This window comes from Sycon ciliatum, chromosome 8 (genome assembly GCF_964019385.1).
Source record: "Sycon ciliatum chromosome 8, ocSycCili1.1, whole genome shotgun sequence".
In the NCBI taxonomy this organism is placed as follows: Eukaryota; Metazoa; Porifera; class Calcarea; order Leucosolenida; family Sycettidae; genus Sycon; species Sycon ciliatum.
Genome location: NC_088650.1, coordinates 5,307,509 through 5,323,985, shown reverse-complemented (window position 1 = coordinate 5,323,985; position 16,477 = coordinate 5,307,509). Strand labels below are relative to the sequence as shown.

The window sequence follows — 16,477 nt, the reverse complement described above, 5'->3', positions numbered from 1 at the left end:
TTTTGGACGCTGAGTCGACTGGTTTTGGTCCGAAAAGGCTGCGATGCAGCGTTCCTCCTTTATTCCCAATCGAACATGGTTGAACAAGCGGTCACGTGCTCCTGCGTACACCAGTCACCTGGTCACCGTGCCTGCAGGGTACAACTTACTAGCCTGTTTGACCTTTTTTGGGTGCACTCCTGTCACTCGAGTTGAACTCGAGTTGAACCTTGGTGTGAAATTTGTCGCCTGCTGGCGTGGTGACCAGGTGATTTGGGCACCCAGGAGCACGTGACCGCTTGTTCAGCCATGTTCGATTGGGAATAAAGGAGGAACGCTGCATCGCAGCCTTTTCGGACCAAAACCAGTCGACTCAGCGTCCAAAAGACTACAACATATGGGCCAATCGCGGTTATCCGTGCTTTTATAAGAACGAAATGGCGCTTTTAGTGACATTTTGCATACAAATCCCCATCTAGTAGGGCGCAGTCACCCAGTTTCGGTGGAAGTGCGCGAGTTCGATTGGGATTCAAGTAGGAAGGGAGCGTCGCAGCTTCCTCGGACCAAGACCATTCGACTCAGCACCCAGAAGACTACAACTGGTGAAAATTTGATTTTAGGGTATACTTCCCCTTTAACTCCCTGCTCATTGCCTTTTCTTGGTTGTACTGAGGCTGAAACTGTCGAAAGTGCTGCTCGACTGACACCAGCAGCCCATACGTTTAAAAAACACCTTTGATGGATGCTTGCTGGTTGGGTGCTGCACGGTCGATGGTTTAATTAGTGCATGGCTCTTGGACATCCTTTGAAGTTCGAGCACCGGTACTGGTATCCATTGATGGATATTTTAATAAAAATTTACAATAATCGATCTGATGGTGCCTACAAAAGACAGCATAATTAATTATGTACAATAAGTTGAATACATGTGCATGATTGTACTAGTGTACTACTAGTAGTAGCAAGAGTAGTCACATCCTTTATTGCTGAACCCACAAATAATTGTGATACAAATTGTAAACCATCCGAGGAAGAAGAGAAAGCCATTAAAAATTAAAAATTAAACAAAAAAAGGTTATTGTACCATGCCAAACGGCTATTATTAAAATACACGACGTAGTATAGTAGTCAAGCACCTACAAAATACTTTGCAGGATAATATTTAAAGGGGAAGTATACCCTAAAATCAAATTTTCACCAGTTGTAGTCTTCGGGGTGCTGAGTCGAATGGTCGTGGTCCGAGGAAGCTGAGACGCTCCCTTCCTACTTGAATCCCAATCGAACTCGCGCACTTCCACCGAAACTGGGTGACTGCGCCCTACTAGATGGGGATTTGTATGCAAAATATCACTAAAAGCGCCATTTCGTTCTTATAAAAGCACGGATGACCGCCATTGGCCCATATGTTGTAGTCTTTTGGACGCTGAGTCGACTGGTTTTGGTCCGAAAAGGCTGCGATGCAGCGTTCCTCCTTTATTCCCAATCGAACATGGTTGAAGAAGCGGTCACGTGCTCCTGGGTGCCCAAATCACCTGGTCACCGCGCCAGCAGGCGACAACTTTCACACCAAGGTTCAACTCGAGTTCAACTCGAGTGACAGGACTGCACCCAAAAAAGGTCAAACGGGCTAGTAAGTTGTACCCTGCAGGCACGGTGACCAGGTGACTGGTGTACGCAGGAGCACGTGACCGCTTGTTCAACCATGTTCGATTGGGAATAAAGGAGGAACGCTGCATCGCAGCCTTTTCGGACCAAAACCAGTCGACTCAGCGTCCAAAAGACTACAACATATGGGCCAATGGCGGTCATCCGTGCTTTTATAAGAACGAAATGGCGCTTTTAGTGACATTTTGCATACAAATCCCCATCTAGTAGGGCGCAGTCACCCAGTTTCGGTGGAAGTGCGCGAGTTCGATTGGGATTCAAGTAGGAAGGGAGCGTCTCAGCTTCCTCGGACCAAGACCATTCGACTCAGCACCCCGAAGACTACAACTGGTGAAAATTTGATTTTAGGGTATACTTCCCCTTTAAATTGCCTAGCATGCCTACAAATCCGCAGAGCATGCCAATGTTAAAGGGGAAGTCCGGTGAAAAATTTAAATTTCAGTGTCGGTAGAGTTTTGGGCGCTGAATCGAATGGTGTTGGTCCCACGTGTCTCTGACAAAGCGTTCTCGAGATATTTCCGTTTGAAAAACTGAGTTTCGGGGGCTGCGCCATGACGTCATGCGGCCGCGCCACACCCTCCGCAACGTCATAGCGTGCAGCTAGGTCAAAAGGAGTGCGTGAAAGCAATAGTGTCAGTGCTATTTCAAATGATTTGGCGACTGATATTAGGTGGTGCAAGCGACCCCGAAGACCTAACTCCTTGTGAGAGTGAGGATGCAGCCATGGCTGACCTTCATGAGTTTGGTCTGGGGCTGAGAACCTCGGTATTCAGCTGAAGAAATGGCCGCGCGGGCCGGTCAAGAGTGAGCGCTACTGAGTTTCCGACTGATGAAGAAGCAGCAGCTATTGCAGACGAGGCTGATATAATTATCAGATCGCTGGAGAGCAGGGTTGCCAAAATGGAGAAGAGTGATGCGAGTACTCTAAATGTTGTTCCATACCGATTCGCTTAGACTCCAGTAGCCTGGCACATGGTGATGTTTTGGTGCGAACTTGGCATATTTCCGACTACTCGAGAACAGTGCAGGCTCTTTGAACCACGGGCACGGCTCTTCGCTCGCAACGCTATGGAATCTGAAAGTTCTAGGTCCGGGAGCTAGCTGTTCGCTGTTTTGTCACTTGTCACGGTTGTGCACTCATCGCTGTAGCATAAAATAATGAGGTGGGACTGGAGCGGAAAACTAAAATTTTCTTTCTCAAAGCACAACCACCAACACCGGCAAGGAGAAACGCACGTTCTCTGACTACATGAACTGATACGAGTGTAGTACATGACAAGTCTGTGTGTTGACTAGTTTTCTGAGTCTTGTGACTCGAGTCTTGTTGCAGCTACCCCAGCACGGCACTGCAGTACTGCGGGAGTAGTTCCGTGTGTGATGAGTTTGTTGACTGCACTACAGCTAGCCTGCACGCAGCGCATTGCTAGACTAGAGCCATACTAGTCTACAGGCCATTGCAGGCTGACGGAAAAAGTCCAACTCGGAAACGGCTAAAATACGGTATAACCTCGAGGTTTACCGAGCTGAAAATCACAGGGTACGTAGTGTTTGTAACACTGAATCGAATGGTCTTGGTCCGAAGAAACTGCGACAAACGGTTCCCCAATCGAACGCGCTCCGATTTTGGCCATTTTGTACACAACTAGATGGTGTGGCTACCTGGCTGCACGCTGTGACGTCATCACCTGGATTTGGGTGAGGCGCGCTCAAATTCGCGCATGTTCGATTGGGCGTATCTGACGAACCATAGGCCGCAGCTTCCTCGGACAAAGACCATTCGACTCAGCGCCCCGAACTCTACGGACTGTGAAATTTAAATTTTTCACCGGACTTCCCCTTTAAATAGGCCAACATATGAATACCGAAGGCGGTTACATGGACAGAAGGCGACATTGGTCGAGAAAAGATGGGCCTATTCTCTTCCTCAAGTAAGACGCTCTGCAACCACGGAGGCACGTGATTGACCACCTCAGCAAAACAAATGCAATTTTGCAGCGTAGCTGTGCCATCACAACAGCGTACTGGAGGTCACTATGCTTGTTAACCACCAGCTGAACAATGTTCTTCAATGCACGAGAGCACTCCGTGCCACATACGCCGTTTGTCGAAAATACGAGCGGAGTGAATGACCCCCTCTCGACATCGACAACACGCTGAAGATAGGCCCGCTTCTTCTGATGTTCATTCCGGGAAATCTGTGCAAGGACTTCCTGTCGCGACAGCAAAGACGCCGAGGGGTGAGTAACCCTCACATCAAAGAATGCATCTTGCTGTGGCGACCAAAAGCCCCTTGCACGGATATCCAATCGAGCCTCTGCAGCACGATTAGCGGTAGCGCCGTGAAGTTGTTCACCATCCAACGGCAAAAGCGGTGGCTCTGTCTGAACATCCGGGATGGCAGAAGTCATCACCTCCACCAGCACATCACGAAGCTCATTGTGTCGCAGACTTGGGTAGCCCCCTGTAGGGCATGTCAATGCATGGTCGACAGACATGTCTCTACCACACACACAAGTTGGTGGAGGCCATCAATACCCCAGCCATAGCGCAGGGCGAGACCATCCCGGAAACATGCTTTATTTAGCGCAAAGCCGTTCACAAAGCCTAGCAAGAGTGCTAGTACATGTACTAGCACTCTTGCTAGGCTTTGTAGTAGTACATAGTAGGGAGGTTCTGCTCTACGTGTTGGGAACGCGACGCAAAGAATCACGCGAACTTTCTTCGCGTTCCCGTAACGTAAAGAAATGCTGTTCTGCTCTACGTTTCACCAAGAGTACATAACCCCCCAGAGTGTGCAACTCCCACATACCCTGTTGTCCCGACAGAATTTCAAGTTGACGTCATTATTTATGACGCAATGCTCCTTGCACCAGTGATTTACAACATGTGTACGGGTGTCAACGCATCACACGTTTTTCTTTCCAATAATTTGTACAGGATCGATCGGCTTCGGTCAACCACAGGTTCCGGATTCGTCTGATAATCCGTGTACAGTGCGCATTGCATCATCAAAATGACGTCAACTTGAAATTCTGTCGGGACAGCACCCATAGTGGAGTTGCACACTCTGGGGGGGGTTATGTACTCTTGGTTTCACCTAGAGAAGTCACGTGGAATGTGTACTGGGAATTTCCCCTTCCATATTTGGCAGTTTTCTGCATGCAGTTGATCGATACCCAGCAAATCCGTACGCATTTTCTCTGCGTGTGCCACAACGTAGAGAACCCCATCTCCGCGTAGAAATCTGGAGCCAAAACACGCGAAGCCGTAGACTCTAACCCAGACACCTGCTCTCTACGTAATTTCTCTACGTTTCACGTATAGCAGAACCTCCCTAGTAGTAGCTCACAAGTCTGGCAAAAGAATGAAAGCACTACAGTGTCCACGGGAGAAAATCTGAAATGCAACCACCGGCCATGGCCATAATCAGGGAGTAGTACAATACCGTATTGTACTACCGTAAAAGTCCGTAAATAAGTACCTGCCCGAAAGAAATACCCCCTTCATTTAGAAAAGCGATCCTGTCAGCTTTTCTATTATTGGAAAGGCTTTCTGTCTAAAGCCTTTCCATACTGGTGCTCGATGTTTTCAGTTTGGGGACACCAAAATTAGTGTACCGCTAAAGACACGTGGTCGACACGTTGTTGACACGTTGTTGACACTTTGTTGACACGTGACCCAATTACCGGCCTACCAAGTGCCTTTGGCGACCGCTAACAGCAACTGTGGAACAGTGCAGTGCCCTTTTTTGGAGCAACGTACGAGTAGTGCCCGTGGATTATGACCCCGCGACCCCAATCTACGTGGCGGTCCGCAATTCGCTACTTCATACTGACTGGCGTCCGGCATCGTCCCGAATTTGGCCACAATCTGCTCTTGGGACCCCTATAGGGCTCTCTGACCTGCTCCATCTCCGCCATCGTCAATGTACTGCGCATCCACCCAGGCCAGGACTGCACTTACTTACGGGAAGGAGTATTTGCGAGATGGAACCTGGGAACTGGAAGACGACGAAGAGGAAGCGTGGGAATCCGGCGGCAATGGCTGGGATGTAAGTCCAACATTGCTGGTGCCAGAGTTGCCACTGCTTGCTTATAAGGGAATCATGTGTGTTGCCTTTTTGCCTTTTCCGACGTCCTCCTCCGACTGTACTCCCGATCCCAGGACTGAACTTACGGTAAGGAGTGCTTCCAAGATGGGAGACGAAGAAGAAGAAGCCGCTGAATCCGGCGGCAATGGCTGGGATGTAAGTCCAACATTGCTGGTGCTAGAGTTGCCACTGCTTGTTTATAAGGGATTCATGTGTGTTGCCCTTTTTTGCCTTCTCCCATGTTCTCCTCCGACTGTACTGGTGAACGCTGTCACATATGTTGCCCTTTCCAGGCAGTAGAAGGGGGGGGGGGGGGCGGCGGCGGGGGCAGCACATCCTGGCATCCAGGAATGCTAGGCCCTAGGAACTAGGCAATCTGACCTTTCCTCTTACTCCAATAATGGTATGGATGGGGAGTTCTTGAACATCCTCAGTCTTGTTAGAGTGAACTGTGCAACTCGGCAATCGGTGATAGCAGAGGACCAATGCCGATGGCGATGCTCCTTCCTTTTTCTCGGGGGGGGGGGGCGGCGGCGGGGGCAGCACATCCTGGCATCCAGGAATGCTAGGCCCTAGGAACTAGGCAATCTGACCTTTCCTCTTACTCCAATAATGGTATGGATGGGGAGTTCTTGAACATCCTCAGTCTTGTTAGAGTGAACTGTGCAACTCGGCAATCGGTGATAGCAGAGGACCAATGCCGATGGCGATGCTCCTTCCTTTTTCTCTGTCACAGGCTGCGTTCTCGAGAGGAAGCGTTATTTCTGCATTCCAAGAAGGACGGCACAATGGTGAGTGGAACTTCGTGGGTGTGCAGCCTTGCTAGTTGAATTGTAAATCAACCATTCTTCCTGTCTCTCACTTCTTCAATGTCCTCCTCAGTGTCGGACTGTCCGCGTCGCATTGAACTGGTCCGATGAGGCTGCTATTGCACACACAGTGAGGGAACTCCCATACGGGAACTCGGAAGTACTGCTACAGTACAGGTAAGGTGGCCATTGCTTATGTGCGTGCGCCGTTGTTGTCAACTTCTAAGCCAGCTGTACTCCAACCTACATGGAGTTTGAAAGTAGTCAGCTGGCGAACTACAATTGAAGTTTAGACGTTATGTGCCGCGGCTTGGTCAGCTTTTTCAGTTTCACAATGCATTGCACTCAGCACCGCTTCTCGGAATATCTTGTCAGGATAGCTGTGGAACGCATCCTCCCCAGTGGGGGAACGGCAAATGTGCTGTTCATTTTTTAGGCTTGCTTTTATGGTACGTACAAATCCCCATTGAAAAGACATAGTGGAGACCAGAAACTGCAAATAGATGTTGGGAACCGCGAAGACCACCCTTCCTTGTCAAGTTCCATGAGGGTGTGGAGGGGGGGGGGGGGGGGGAGCGGAGGAGGGACATTCCTGCACTGCTTAAAGCAGGATTCACAGGAGCATTTTCAGAAATTGCTTGTACATTTGTACCAGTTGTAACCGACAAACGCATTCTCATTGAGCTTTGACTTGAGGCACGTCAGCAAGGCGCTGTTGCATCGCTGACGTCTTGTCCTGATTCTGTGAATGGTATTTTGTGCGAGTTCGCATCGCACGCAGAATCGCAGGTCGTGTCGCATTGCGCAGTACACTGCCAAATTGCTTCTGTGAATCCCACGTGAATGGGAATTCCAATGGGAATGTAATCCATTGCCAACAGGTGTATTCCCGAGCTGCGCATCATACTGCAAAATTGCTCCTGTGCATGCAAATGGATTTCATTGCTCTTCTGTAGTTTGGGAAATTCTCGATTATGATAATTCTGCGTGTGTGTGTACACCAGCCCTGAACATACATGTAGGTGACCCATTTGTGGTGTCTCATAGCCTACCTCACGACCTTATGCTTTCTTCCTGTATCACTTGTATCTTGCAGGTATATCACCCCGTGACGACCACATCGAAGTCTGAAATTGAAGTGTGAAGATGCTTCAGCAACCCCTTCATATTTTTCCATTGCTTTTATTGTGCTTCTACTGTGCATGTGTGTAACCTGTGGGGTATGCATGTGATGACAATGTATGCCGGTGACACGGTCAGATTTTGTCCATGCGTGTAACGTACACCTGCATGCTATCGTTGAAAAGGATCTGCCACTTACGATCTTCGGACGAGTATCAGGTCAGCTTGGTTTTGTGTGGGCTGTACCAGATGCTGTTCACTTCTCTATCTGTTGGATATGTGACTTTCTGCAAGTTTCTGGTGTGTGGTGGCCACTTCTTTGCTTGTCTTTGTATGACATTACAATAATTCTGTATTCACTGCTTCCATGGTGTGGTCTGCAAACTGCAATCCTTAGGCAAATATCATCACGGTTTGCAATGTTGTGCTTTGGCCGCTAGCTTACCTACACATTGTAGTTGAATTATTTTTGTTTCACAACTGACTTCCTGAAGTATGGTGGCCACTGCTTTGCATGGCATTATACAATCAAGAATTTCCTGTTTGGGTCGTGTGTGTGTATGTATGTGTGTGCGCGCCCATGTGTGTGTGTGTGCCATGTGCATGTGCGTGTTTGTCACAAGGTGTCTGTGTGCGGGGTAGCGAGGTGGGGAGGGCTGGAATGTATCAGTGTGCTACTGCAGTCGCATGGCTACATGCAGTGCATCGCGCGCGTGCTCACCATGTTTATCTTCGGAGCTGGGCTAGGGTGGGGGAGGGAACAGAAAAAGAACTGAAATTACCCATATAAAAACCGCTCTGTGAGCGGTTCTGAAAAACCTCTACTGGTGCAGCCCCGTCGTAAAAGTAAGAAATTATAACTGGCGCATTGTCCTCCCAAATGTGAACTGATCCACCTAAATCGCGATTGACGGGACCCGAACGCACCAGTAGCACGAGGTCGGGAGGGAACAGGATCACAGCCGGCGTCGGCGCTGATCAAGTTACCATACAACACTCATCTACCCCGAAGCCCACCTTTGCCGCTTTGGCTTTGGCTATGGACCAGCGTCCCCAGCTCAGCTGCATCCACAGGTAGGAACCTCGTGCTACTGGTGCGTTCGGGTCCCGTCAATCGCGATTTAGGTGGATCAGTTCACATTTGGGAGGACAATGCGCCAGTTCTAATTTCTTACTTTTACGACGGGGCTGCACCAGTAGAGGTTTTTCAGAACCGCTCACAGAGCGGTTTTTATATGGGTAATTGTGTTCACATGGCAAGAAAAACGACACCGCTATGCTACGTAAGTTTCTACGTAAGGTGCTCGGTATTTCACTTAGGCTACGTAAATCTCTAGCTCTACGTAAGGTGCTCGGTATTAGATCTACCAACGGGTGGTAGCCGCGTGCTGTGCACGTGCACGGCAGACATTGTGTTGTATGCAGTGCAGTCCGTGTTCGGATATGCATGCGCGAGGAACTTACTTCCTCCTTTGGAACTGCTCCTTGTATGAGCTGTTTCGGATATTTCGTCTCCTGGCATGGCTTATTTCGTTTCGGCGCTGCTGAGACCTCCTTTCGCGGAATATTACTCAATGACAGGTGAGTTGACCAGTTCCCTTTGATTCATTTGCTTGTGTTGACTCTTTCATTTACGAAAAGGTTGCTGATTTTGGGCGGAATGCAATAAATAATGGAAAAGCTGACAGGATCTCTTTTCTAAATTTAGCTTTTTCCGCTGCCGAGGTCTCCTTTTACGGAATACTCGATGACAGGTGATCTCTGAGTTGACCGATTTCCTTCGATTCATTAATTTTGCTTATGCTCACCCTTTCATTTACGGAAACGTGTGCTGATTTTATTCGGATTTAGATCCATTTTTATCTCTTTGCCCTTGTCTACAGTGTGCGAAGAACGCGAGTTCACCTTCTTGATGGTAAGGCTTATGTTAGATGTGTTGTCGAAATACTCACATTCATTGTACATGTACATTGGTATGTTACAAGTAAGGCATTGGTCAGTGGCATACTATCGTTGGCAATTCCCAATCTGGAGGGAAAGGTTCAAGGACCCATTGACCGAGTTTGCAAAATAAATTCGCATATCAGGGAAAATCTCCATTGTGGAGAGGTTCAGTTAACTTGTTTGTTTCATACGAAACAAGCCAATGGGTGCAGTCTCATCTCGTGAAGATATCGTACTGGTATGACTGGATTTGTTTACTCGAGTCTGGGCTGTTTGATGTATTATTTGTGAGTACCGCCGAGATTGCACTGCCCAAAATAAAGTTTCGTGCCGCCAAAAGCAAGAATTACGATCTGCAATCTGTTTGTAGTGCCTGGAAGAATGTGCTGTACATGTATCGTACTTTCTCTGTTGCTGTTTCAGTTGCCGTCATGTTGCTAAAGAAGCGTTCAGTACAGAGGTTCTGCAAAACGAAACTTCAAACGAAGTTTCGCGACAGTCCTTGCGAAAGTGTGTACGAATTTTTGCACACACTTTGCGTTCTGCACATGTTCGTGGTTTGCGCGGGCCAAGTGCACGTACGCCATTACCCGATCTCACGAAAATGTGTACAACAGTTCATTTCGCGTTCTCTGCAAGTTTCGCGTCCAAAGTTGCGAAAGTTCGTGCGTAGTTTCGCACTTCATGACGTAGTACGACAGTTTGTACGCATTTTCGTTTTGCAAAACCTCTCTAGTGACTCATTTGTTTCATACGAGACGAGTCAATGAGTTGTTGTGGCTTAAAATCTTTCGCTGTAGAAGAAATCTATTCGTATGTCTATTGGAGAAATCTATTCGTATGTCTATTGGAGAAATGATTGTATTCACTGGTTATAAAATAGGTTAAAGGGGAAGTTAAGGCAAAAATTAAAATTTCACCAGTTGTAGTCTTCGGGGTGCTGAGTCGAATGGTCTTGGTCCGAGAAAGCTGAGACGCTCCCTTCCTACTTGAATCCCAATCGAACTCGCGCACTTCCACCGAAACTGGGTGACTGCGCCCTACTAGATGGGGATTTGTATGCAAAATGTCACTAAAAGGGCCATTTCGTTCTTATAAAAGCACGGATCACCGCGATTGGCCCATATGTTATAGTCTTTTGGTCGCTGAGTCGACTGGTTTTGGTCCGAAAAGGCTGCGATGCAGCGTTCGCCCCTAATTCCCAATCGAACATGGTTGAACAAGCGGTCACGTGCTCCTGTGTACACCAATCACCTGGTCACCGTGCCTGCAGGGTACAACTTACAGCCTGTTTTGACCTTTTTTGGGTGCAGTCCTGTCACTCGAGTTGACCTCGAGTTGAACCTTGGTGTGAAAGTTGTCGCCTGCTGGCGTGGTGACCAGGTGATTTTGGCACCCAGGAGCACGTGACCGCTTCTTCAACCATGTTCGATTGGGAATAAAGGGGGAACGCTGCATCGCAGCCTTTTCGGACCAAAACCAGTCGACTCAGCGTCCAAAAGACTACAACATATGGGCCAATCGCGGTCATCCGTGCTTTTATAAGAACGAAATGGCGCTTTTAGTGACATTTTGCATACAAATCCCCATCTCGTAGGGCGCAGTCACCCAGTTTCGGTGGAAGTGCGCGAGTTCGATTGGGATTCAAGTAGGAAGGGAGCGTCTCAGCTTTCTCGGACTAAGACCATTCGACTCAGCACCCCGAAGACTACAACTGGTGAAATTTTAATTTTTGCCTTAACTTCCCCTTTTAAGACAAACTCACAGAATAAATACAACTGGGTATCATTCATACTCGCCAAAAGATGTGTAAGATTTTATTATTATGTAGTGCCTTGTTATTTCTCAGTACCTCCAACCATAGCCTTGCCCCTTTTATCCTCAGGATCAGTGTAGTTGTTGGAATGAGGTGTCAGACTCAACAATGTATTTGTTTACATTTTAATACATGTTTATTGTTCCTCCTTTGCTGTGTTGTTTTAGAAAATCGTGGACTAACAGTTTGAAGTCATTGAACTACTTCCAAAAGTTGTATCGACATCAACAGGATTACGATTTCAGTGCAATATGATGCAGGATGACCTTATCACGATAAACCATTATACACACAGAATCAACAAAAACATCTGCGACACGCACCTGGTTACATTTCTCAAATTAATCTGATCGAGGGTGGGGAAATCTTAAATATATGAAATTCTGCTACAGCAACATGCAGTCATGCACAGAATGACCTCCGTATAAAAAAAAGTATAACCACGGTCCACCACTATTCACATGTTTCCTCGCAGCAGAACATGCTTGTGCCATTTTCTACAAGAATTATCTTAGAAAAGGCTTGCACATCACTGCGTATAATACGGTATTGATATGATGTGAAGGCCATCATTTACATATTGATATTATTATTAAATTTTGAATAGATATAGGGCATTCCATTGATTGGTGACACTGACAGAAAAAACAAAAGAAATTATAGCAATAAAAACTGCTTTATGGCAGTTTTCTAAAAAAAGTTATTGTGTTCTAGTCCATGGCCCCCGTCTAAAAAGTAAGAAATTAACGAAATGTGATAGCCGAAAATTAAAATTTCACACAAAACCTCACAATAATCACACACAGAATGAAAACCTACATGTAGAAGACCTTTTCCCCTCGTGATCCTCTTTCCTATGCATGCATGACTGCATGTTGCCAATTGTTGGTGCAGTACAAGTTTAGTGTTGAAAGCAGCATTTCAAGTGTTGTGATTATTGTGAGGTTTTGTGTGAAATTTTAATTTTCGGCTATCACATTTCGTTAATTTCTTACTTTTTAGACGGGGGCCATGGACTAGAACACAATAACTTTTTTTAGAAAACTGCCATAAAGCAGTTTTTATTGCTATAATTCTTTTGGCTCTGTCTGGTGAAGTCAAGTCAAGCCCGATAAACATACTGCCCGAAATAAGTACCGTTACGATGCGCACATGCAGCACGTAGCATGTACATCGACATGAAAATGACTTCTCCACTACACACAAGTCAGGTCCGAAAGTTAGTTCGTGCCCGAAAGTCAGTACCCGCGTACCCGCCCGAAAGTTAGTACGGGTGTGGTCACTAAATTCAAAAGTAAATACGTACTTATTTACGGACTTTTACGGTACTCCCTGGCCATAACAATGGATCAACATGCACAACCAACGATAATAATATTTATTACCCATATAAAAACCGCTCTGTGAGCGGTTCTGAAAAACCTCTACTGGTGCAGCCCCGTCGTAAAAGTAAGAAATTAGAACTGGCGCATTGTCCTCCCAAATGTGAACTGATCCACCTAAATCGCGATTGACGGGACCCGAACGCACCAGTAGCACGAGGTCGGGAGGGCACAGGATCACAGCCGGCGTCGGCGCTGATCAAGTTACCATACAACACTTAGATCTACACCGAAGCCCACCTTTGCCGCTTTGGCTTTGGCTATGGACCAGCGTCCCCAGCTGCATCCACAGGTAGGAACCTCGTGCTACTGGTGCGTTCGGGTCCCGTCAATCGCGATTTAGGTGGATCAGTTCACATTTGGGAGGACAATGCGCCAGTTCTAATTTCTTACTTTTACGACGGGGCTGCACCAGTAGAGGTTTTTCAGAACCGCTCACAGAGCGGTTTTTATATGGGTAATTTCAGTTCTTTTTCTGTTCCCTCCCCCACCCTAGCCCAGCTCCGAAGATAAACATGGTGAGCACGCGCGCGATGCACTGTATGTAGCCATGCAACTACAGTAGCACACTGATACATTCCAGCCCTCCCCACCTGGCTACCCCGCACACAGACACCTTGTGACAAACACGCACATGCACATGGCACACACACACATGGGCACGCACACACATACATACACACACACGACCCAAACAGGAAATTCTTGATGAACATTGTATAATGCCATGCAAAGCAGTGGCCACCATACTTCAGGAAGTCAGTTGTGAAACAAAAATAATTCAACTACATGTACAATGTGTAGGTAAGCTAGCGGCCAAAGCACAATATTGCAAACCGTGATGATATTTGCCTAAGGATTGCAGTTTGCAGACCACACCATGGAAGCAGTGAATACAGAATTATTGTAATGTCATACAAAGACAAGCAAAGAAGTGGCCACCATACACCAGAAACTTGCAGAAAGTCACATATCCAACAGATAGAGAAGTGAACAGCGTCTGGTACAGCCCACACAAAACCAAGCTGACCTGATACTCGTCCGAAGATCGTAAGTGGCAGATCCTTTTCAACGATAGCATGCAGGTGTACGTTACACGCATGGACAAAATCTGACCGTGTCACCGGCATACATTGTCATCACATGCATACCCCACAGGTTACACACATGCACAGTAGAAGCACAATAAAAGCAATGGAAAAATATGAAGGGGTTGCTGAAGCATCTTCACACTTCAATTTCAGACTTCGATGTGGTCGTCACGGGGTGATATACCTGCAAGATACAAGTGATACAGAAAGAAAGCATAAGGTCGTGAGGTAGGCTATGAGACACCACAAATGGGTCACCTACATGTATGTTCAGGGCTGGTGTTCACACACACGCAGAATTATCATAATCGAGAATTTCCCAAACTACAGAAGAGCAATGAAATCCATTTGCATGCACAGGAGCAATTTTGCAGTATGATGAGCAGCTCGGGAATACACCTGTTGGCAATGGATTACATTCCCATTGGAATTCCCATTCACGTGGGATTCACAGAAGCAATTTGGCAGTGTGCTGCGCAATGCGACACGACCTGCGATTCTGCGTGCGATGCAAACTCGCACAAAATACCATTCACAGAATCAGGACAAGACGTCAGCGATGCAACAGCGCCTTGCTGACGTGCCTCAAGTCAAAGCTCAATGAGAATGCGTTTTACAACTGGTGCAAATGTACAAGCAATTTCTGAAAATGCTCCTGTGAATCCTGCTTTAAGAAGTGCAGGAATGTCCCTCCTCCGCTCCCCCCCCCCCCCTCCACACCTTCAGGGAACTTGACAAGGAAGGGTGGTCTTCGCGGTTCCCAACATCTATTTGCAGTTTCTGGTCTCCACTGTGTCTTTTCAATGGGGATTTGTACGTACCATAAAAGCAAGCCTAAAAAATGAACAGCACATTTGCCGTTCCCCCACTGGGGAGGATGCGTTCCACAGCTATCCTGACAAGATATTCCGAGAAGCAGTGCTGAGTGCAATGCATTGTGAAACTGAAAAAGCTGACCAAGCCGCGGCATATAACGTCTAAACTTCAATTGTAGTTCGCCAGCTGACTACTTTCAAACTCCATGAAGGTTGGAGTACAGCTGGCTTAGAAGTTGACAACAACGGCGCACGCACATAAGCAATGGCCACCTTACCTGTACTGTAGCAGTACTTCCGAGTTCCCGTATGGGAGTTCCCTCACTGTGTGTGCAATAGCAGCCTCATCGGACCAGTTCAATGCGACGCGGACAGTCCGACACTGAGGAGGACATTGAAGAAGTCAGAGACAGGAAGAATGGTTGATTTACAATTCAACTAGCAAGGCTGCACACCCACGAAGTTCCACTCACCATTGTGCCGTCCTTCTTGGAATGCAGAAATAACACTTCCTCTCGAGAACGCAGCCTGTGACAGAGAAAAAGGAAGGAGCATCGCCATCGGCATTGGTCCTCTGCTATCACCGATTGCCGAGTTGCACAGTTCACTCTAACAAGACTGAGGATGTTCAAGAACTCCCCATCCATACCATTATTGGAGTAAGAGGAAAGGTCAGATTGCCTAGTTCCTAGGGCCTAGCATTCCTGGATGCCAGGATGTGCTGCCCCCCCCCCCCCCCTCCCTTCTACTGTCTGGAAAGGGCAACATATGTGACAGCGTTCACCAGTACAGTCGGAGGAGAACATGGGAGAAGGCAAAAAAGGGCAACACACATGAATCCCTTATAAACAAGCAGTGGCAACTCTAGCACCAGCAATGTTGGACTTACATCCCAGCCATTGCCGCCGGATTCAGCGGCTTCTTCTTCTTCGTCTCCCATCTTGGAAGCACTCCTTCCCGTAAGTTCAGTCCTGGGATCGGGAGTACAGTCGGAGGAGGACGTCGGAAAAGGCAAAAAGGCAACACACATGATTCCCTTATAAGCAAGCAGTGGCAACTCTGGCACCAGCAATGTTGGACTTACATCCCAGCCATTGCCGCCGGATTCCCACGCTTCCTCTTCGTCGTCTTCCAGTTCCCAGGTTCCATCTTGCAAATACTCCTTCCCGTAAGTAAGTGCAGTCCTGGCCTGGGTGGATGCGCAGTACATTGACGATGGCGGAGATGGAGCAGGTCAGGGAGCCCTATAGGGGTCCCGAGAGCAGATTGTGGCCAAATTCGGGACGATGTCGGACGCCAGTCAGTATGAAGTAGCGAATTGCGGACCGCCACGTAGATTGGGGTCGCGGGGTCATAATCCATGGGCACTACTCGTACGTTGCTCCAAAAAAGGGCACTGCACTGTTCCACAGTTGCTGTTAGCGGTCACCAAAGGCACTTGGTAGGCCGGTAATTGGGTCACGTGTCAACAAAGTGTCAACAACGTGTCACAACGTGTCGACCACGTGTCTTTAGCGGTACACTAATTTTGGTGTCCCCAAACTGAAAACATCGAGCACCAGTATGGAAAGGCTTTAGACAGAAAGCCTTTCCAATTATTACAGTACTGTCAGTAATCAGTATTATACTGAGTACAGTACAGTCTGTAGTAGTTTCTCGCTTGCGCTCGATTTGAGGAAAACAGAAAATGCCTTGTATTTTTTTAGTCACCTCGTGACGTGTTCGTGGAAGTCACGAGACTGCATAGAATCTACCAGCGCAAAA

At 47.5% G+C, this 16,477-nt stretch overlaps 1 long non-coding RNA gene across 1 annotated transcript; it reads right to left on the bottom strand.

The window, feature by feature from the left end:
- Window positions 1–13,871: 13,871 nt before the first annotated feature.
- On the bottom strand, window positions 13,872–16,166 carry LOC135823260 (uncharacterized). The gene is made up of 4 exons (XR_010554641.1): window positions 15,603–16,166; window positions 15,187–15,241; window positions 14,992–15,095; window positions 13,872–14,082 (listed from the first exon to the last, which is right to left on the bottom strand). It is a non-coding gene; the product is annotated as an uncharacterized LOC135823260 (long non-coding RNA).
- Window positions 16,167–16,477: the final 311 nt, after the last annotated feature.